The sequence below is a fragment of the Theobroma cacao genome, chromosome 10, assembly GCF_000208745.1.
Source record: "Theobroma cacao cultivar B97-61/B2 chromosome 10, Criollo_cocoa_genome_V2, whole genome shotgun sequence".
NCBI lineage: Eukaryota > Viridiplantae > Streptophyta > Magnoliopsida > Malvales > Malvaceae > Theobroma > Theobroma cacao.
In genome coordinates this window covers 8203291-8210195 of record NC_030859.1, presented here as the reverse complement: position 1 = coordinate 8210195, position 6905 = coordinate 8203291, and positions in this window count along the sequence as shown.

Below are 6905 nucleotides of genomic sequence, written 5' to 3'. Positions count from 1 at the left end.
ACCTACAAGGAAAGATGTGCCTAAGGTAAAGTATACAAAGGATCATTTGATATGCTTTGATTGCAAGAAGTCCGGGCACACTAAATATAAATGTCCCAATAAGGGTAACACCTCATGAAACTTCAAGAAGAAGGCAATGATGGCCACTTAAAGTGATAGTGAAGACTCTTAAGATGAAGGGATGATGAGATGGCAAATTTTTGTCTCATGGAACTTGATTATTCTAAGGTATTTCCTACCTCCTATGATCTTGATACTCATGATAAAAATGATTATACTTTTGATGAGTCACAAGATGCATATGATTACTTAATGTTTAAATTTGAAAATAAGACTTTGAAATGTAAAGGCATCATATCCAAGCTTAAAATGGAGAATGAAAATTAGTTAAGTCTAAGATTGACTTAGAAAATGTAGTGAAAAACATGCAAAGTGAACTAAATGAGTTGGAAAAGAAAGATTATGAATTGCATGATACATTCTCTAAGTTTCAAAGTGCCCAACAAAAATTAAATGACATGTTGGAATTGTAAGGGCCTTTTTTAACAAGGAAGGATCAGGTTATGACTTCACATAAAAGGAAACACATCTTAAGAACTTCTTTGTTATAGACAATGAGAAATATGATGGGTTCTCTAGATGCATTTTTTGTTTTAAGTTTGGACATCCTACTTTAGCTTGCCCTTTGAGAGTTGTGTCATAAAGAGACAAAGTTATGAAATATGCATGGTTTTAAAAAAGAACCAAACCTCCACAAGGTAAGGTGGTGAAGTTTGAATGGGTTCCTAAGGGAACCAAGGTGACTAACTCAAAAGGATCTAAAAGAGTTTGGGTACCAAAATCAAAGGTTCGAATTTTTCTTTGCAGAAAGAGCTTGCATGCTTAAAGTCAAGAGCACAACAAAAAGGAAAAGTACCTTAATAGTGGATGCTCTAAACACATGATTGAGAACAAAGAATCATTCAAAGAATTGGGACTAAAGAAAGGAGGTAATATAACTTTTGGTGATGACTCAAAAGGTCATATTGAAGGTATTGACATTATTGGTAAGAATTCTTCTTCCTCAATTGAAAATGTGTTGTTTGTGAAAGGTCTCACGTATAATTTGTTAAGTGTGAGTTAACTTTGTGATAGGGGTCTTAGAGTTATTTTTGAAGAATTAATTTGCCATGTTGTAGACATTAAAACAAATAAAATTTTCTTTATAGGTCATAGACAAGCTAATACTTATGTTGTATATCTTGATGAGTTGTCTTTAAACAATATTTGCATTACGACTAAGAAAAATGAGGACACTTGGTTATGGCATTGAAGACTTGGACATGTTAGCATGAACACACTTTCTAAAATTTCATCTTTAGATCTTGTGATAAAACTCCCTAAGTTAAATTATGAAAATGATAAACTTTGTGATGTTTGTGCTAAAGGAAAACATAGGAAAAGCTCATTTAAATGTAAAAAAGATGTCACCATTATTAGAGCGTTACAACTCCTTCACATAGATTTATTTGGACCAAATAGGACAACAAGCTTAGATCGAAAGAATTATGAGCTAGTAACAGTAGATGACTATACTAGGTTTTCATGGGTTTATTTTCTCACACATAACAATGAAGCTTTAAGAGTTTTTACACCATTTTGGGAGAAAGTTGAAAATGAAAAGGGTGTCCAATTTCAAATGTTAGAAGTGCCCATGGCAAAGAATTTGAAAACTTAGGATTTGAACAATTATGTGATGAACATGGATATGGTCATAAATTTTAGCCCTTAGAACTCCAAAACAAAATGGTGTAGTTGAGAGAAAAAAATAAGACTTTAGAAGATATGGCTAAGACTATATTATGTGAAAATAATTTGCCTAGGTATTTTTGGGCAAAAGTCATAAATACTTCATGCTATATTGTCAATAAGGTAATGGTTAGACCAATGCTAAAGAAGACACTCTATGAACTTTATAAAGGCAAGAAACCAAACATTGCATATTTTCATCCATTAGGTTGTAAATGTTATGTGTTAAACAATGGGAAAGACAATATAGGGAAATTTGATGCCAAAAGTGATGAGGGAATTTTTCTTGGATATTCTTTAACTTCCAAAGCATATAAAGTATTTAAAAAAGGAACATTAGCTGTTAAAGAATCAATCCATGTGTTATCTGATGATTTTAACCCTCCTTTGAGAAAGAAAGATTTTGATGATGATATAGTTATCTTTTAGGAACAAATTAAAGATCTTGATCTCAACAATGAAGGATCTAAAGAAATTGGTAAGGCATCTCAAGAAGAAGAGCAACAAATTGAACAATTTATTGAAGAAAATGAGCCTAGTTACCTTATGGTAAGAAAGGAACTTGATGATAGTAAGATTATATATTGGCGATCTTACTCAAGGGGGTAAGAACTAGAGCAAGAGCCAAACATGTTTGTGAGTATGTTGCTTTCATTTCTCAAATTGAACCTAAACATATTGATGATACATCGAATGATGAACATTGGATTTTAGCAATGCAAGAGGAATTAAATCAATTTTAGAGAAGTGAGGTATAGGAATTAGTACTTAAACTTAATGATTGTTCCATTATAGGAAGTAAGTGGGTATTTATAAGTATGATGGATGAAATGGCAACATCATTGGGAACACAGCTAGGTTGGTAGCTAAGGACTATAGTTAAGAGGAAGGAATAGACTATGATGAAACATATGCTCCCATAACTAGTTTAGAAGCCATTAGAATGCTATTAGCTTTTGCATGTTACATGAACTTTAAATTGTATCAAATGGATGTCAAAAGTGCTCTCTTGAATGGGAAAATTAATGAAGAGGTACACGTAGAGCAACCACCCGATTTTGAAAGTCCACCCTTTCCTAACCATGTGTTTAAATTTAAAAAGGCTTTGTATGGTCTAAAACAAGCTATTAGAGCTTGGTATGTGGCACTCTTTAAATTCTTGATAAACAAAGACTTTGAAAGAGGTAAGGTTGACAAGGCACTCTTTATTAAAAGAAAAGGTAGAGATATTTTAGTAGTACAAGTATATGTTGATGATTTAATCTTTGATGCTACCAATGAATCTCTTTGTCAAGAATTTGCTAAAGTGATGTAAGGAGAATTTGAAATGAGCATGATGGGTGAGTTAAATTACTTTTTAGGGTTGCAAATATGTTGTCGATTTTGCATACACAAGTATACGTATCAAACAAGTGATATAGTGATGAAGTATGGTTCCTCAAAGATTTATTTCTAAAGTTTCACTAAGTATTAACATTATAAAACAAATTAATCTTATTTAAGTAATTAAAAAATTGAAGAAAAACTAATTAAAAATAATTAAAAATCAACACTAAATAAACTAACAAACTAAATAAGTTAAGAAAAGCAATATATTAAAGACTTAGGATTATGGGTTCATTCAACATTTCATCTGATACCAGCTTTTCTTGTTTTTTATCTTTCCTTGGAGGTTTTACTAATCTAGAATCCAAAGTTATGGACAAGTCTCTAGTGAGTTGCTTGTATAAATACCTACTTTAATTAGTTCATTATATGTTTTTAGGAATAAATTAAATTAAGTTCATTAAGCAAGTGTCCTAGTGTGGTTATGTATGGCAATTGGCGTATGTTGACCCGAATTGCGAATCATATCACCTAAGTAATGTGAACATACACTATTCAAACCTTAGTCCAATTTAAAATCTCTTTGTCGAGTCTTAATTAGATTCACAAATCAGTTAATTGTTGGCAAGACAATCAAAAGCATTAAGAACAAATTTGAATAAGCAAAACTACAGCCATTCATGATAAATAAAAGAGAAATTAATATTCAAACTACTTGTTGAAATCCAACACAATCCTAAAAAGATATTTAGCTCATAATAACTAATAAAAACAACATGCAGAAAATTTAGCCATGAATCCAAGACAAAGAAAATAAAAGAAAAACAAAAGTGGAGAAAGAGATTAAGTGTCGAAGCTTTGCAATCTCAATTCTTTCTCAAATTATGTTATTTTCTTTCTTTGTTCTTGGCTCCAAATCTGTAGAATAGTTGGTTGCTCCTCCTCCTTAAAAACTTTGAAAAAGATCCCTTAAATAGGCTTAAAGTAACCTAATTTCTAAAATCTCATCAAATTTTTATTTTTAGAACTACTTCTCCAACTTTACAGCACTGAGCTCTCAAGAAAATTGTATGGTGAGCTTCCTTTCACCAACACTGCAGCCTTGTTCTCCCAGTGCTATGATGGTTTATCAGTTTTAAATGTGATTTTAACCTTGATTTGTTATGAAATGAGAAAAGTGATAAACATAAAAGTTGTATCCTTGTCTCTTAATTTTCCAATGACTTAAGAATCATGTCAATTGGACTTCTGGATTGAAAGATATGCTCCAAAATACTGCATCATATTCAGTCCATGCATACTACTACAGTGCTCAAAATCATACAAATATTTTGACCATGATTCAATTCGAACTAGGTGAAGTGATAAACATAAAAGTTGTATCCTTTCCTCTTAGAAGTCTAGTGGTCCAAGAATCACTTCATTTGGAGTTGTGTAGATAGAAATATGGTAAGAATACCCCAACATATACGAATGAAGCTATCAGCATACTTGCATGGATTTTCATCAAATGAGCCCATCAAATTTCCTATAACAGTAGTAAGAAAAATTACCAAAACTACTCTTAAAGTAATTTAAAACAAAATAGCATAAAATTTAACTAAAATAACTTAAATTAATTACTCAATATGTAATCAAACATAAAATAGAAAAACACCTAAAATGCTACGATTCGAACCTAAAGTCTTAAAGATCTAACTACTTAAGCCCCCAAAATGTGTCAAAATAACTTTATATAATAGGATTATAAAAATAAAGTAAAGAGAAGATGAAACATTCATTAATCAAGCCAAATACACAAGAGACATGCCAAAGAAATTTGAAATGGAGGGAACAAGATCATACTCTACTCCAATGAGCACATCAACAAAGCTAGATCAAGATAAAAGAGGTAAGCCTATCAATTGTAAACTTTATAGATCTATGGTAGGCTCCTTACTCTATCTTATCGCAAGTAGACTAGATATTAACTTTTGTGTAAGACTTTGTTCTAGATTCTAATCATCCTTTAAGGAATCCCATGTAGGTGCGGTCAAGAGAATATTTAGATATCTTAATGACACACCTAACCTAAGTATTTGGTATATAAAGAACTCTTCATTTGATTTACATTCTTATTCGAATGCCAACTTTGGTGGATGTAAATTAGATGGAAAAAGCTTTTCCAGTACTCGTCAGTTCCTAGGTAAGATGCTAACATCATGGTTCTTTAAAAAGTAAAATAGTGTAGCACAATCTAGCATCGAAGTTGAATATGTAGCAGTCGATAATTGTTGTGCCCAAATCCTTTGGATGAAACAACAATTAAAAGACTATGGAATTTCAACGAAAAAGATCACCATTAAGTGTGATAACATTAGTGTTATTAATCTCACCAAGAATCTCGTTCATTACTTTAGAACAAAGCATATTGAAATTGGACAACATTTCATTACAGATCATGTGCAAAAAGAAGATATAGTTTCAGAATGTAGGTAGTCAAGACCAATTAGCAGATACTTTTACCAAGTCATTAGATATGGAGCCATTTTATAAGATTAGAGGAGAACTAGGATTTATGAACTTACCTTAATAGGCTTAGGTAATTGTTCAAATTAATTTGATTCTTATGTCTTTAATTTGTATGGTTGATTGATTAATTCTTTTGATTGTTGATGATGTTTTGGTATATTTCTTTTGATTATTTGATTAACTGTTTATGTGAATTTTGTTCTGTGTATATGTCACATAGTAATTTCTGGAAGGACCGTGATTGGCAGTAGGACCTATGTGGGCATAGCCTACTAGACCCTAGTAAGCCTTTTTTCATCATTCAATTATCAAGCATGCATAAGTGGCTCATTTGCCATCATCATCAAACATAGTATAAGTCATTATAGCATAACAATCATACTCAGTCGTAGGCGCACAAATATGGACTTCTCAACATATATCGCATGTATGCTTTCCATTCATAATATTTGTACCTAGTATAATTCATAAGAAATATTGTAAAGGCAACTTAGGTTCTCATACAGACGCTTAGGCCACCAATCATAATATTCACATAATATCATAAAAGTAACTTGCCACACATTGGCTTAACATTTTAGTATAAACAACTATTTCTAAGTAAAAATAAAAGACTAACTCATTAAGTGAAACATGACTTGACTCCCTAGGCTTCAAGAAGGCTACTAAGTCACCAACCTAAAGGAAGAACATACCATATTTCTATGACACAGGTTGCTAGCATGAGAGTGTGATCATTGATCTGCAACAAAATCACATGGGAAAAATAATGTGTGAGTCCTAAAAACTCTGTGAGTGGATATGAGAAGAGGACAAATCAAAGGGTTAGAGCTTTTGCACAAATAAACATTTATATAACCATGTACGTATGATCTTTCAAATACCTATAAACAACTTGTAAGAGAATAATCATCCTTTCATGCAAGTTTCATAAATTTCCTAGAAACATGTACCAAACCTTTAAATCATAGATTATCATGTCAACAACATTGAAAAATTTCTTAAACATTTACAGTCTTATAATCCTTTGAAAACCCAATTTCATAGTAAACCATTTGTAACACATTCACAAAGGGCTAGCTAATGCATTAATCATCTCTTATCGTTGAGCAAGATTTACTTTCTAGGGCTCATCAACCATGTAATTGAAAGTCAAGGAATTTAGACTATTTGATGCCAAATCTCACACAACAATCTTACCTTTTACTTTCATAATAGACTAAGGAACCTTGTTCCGACATTTCATGAATCACACAAATACAAACAATACACATCACATT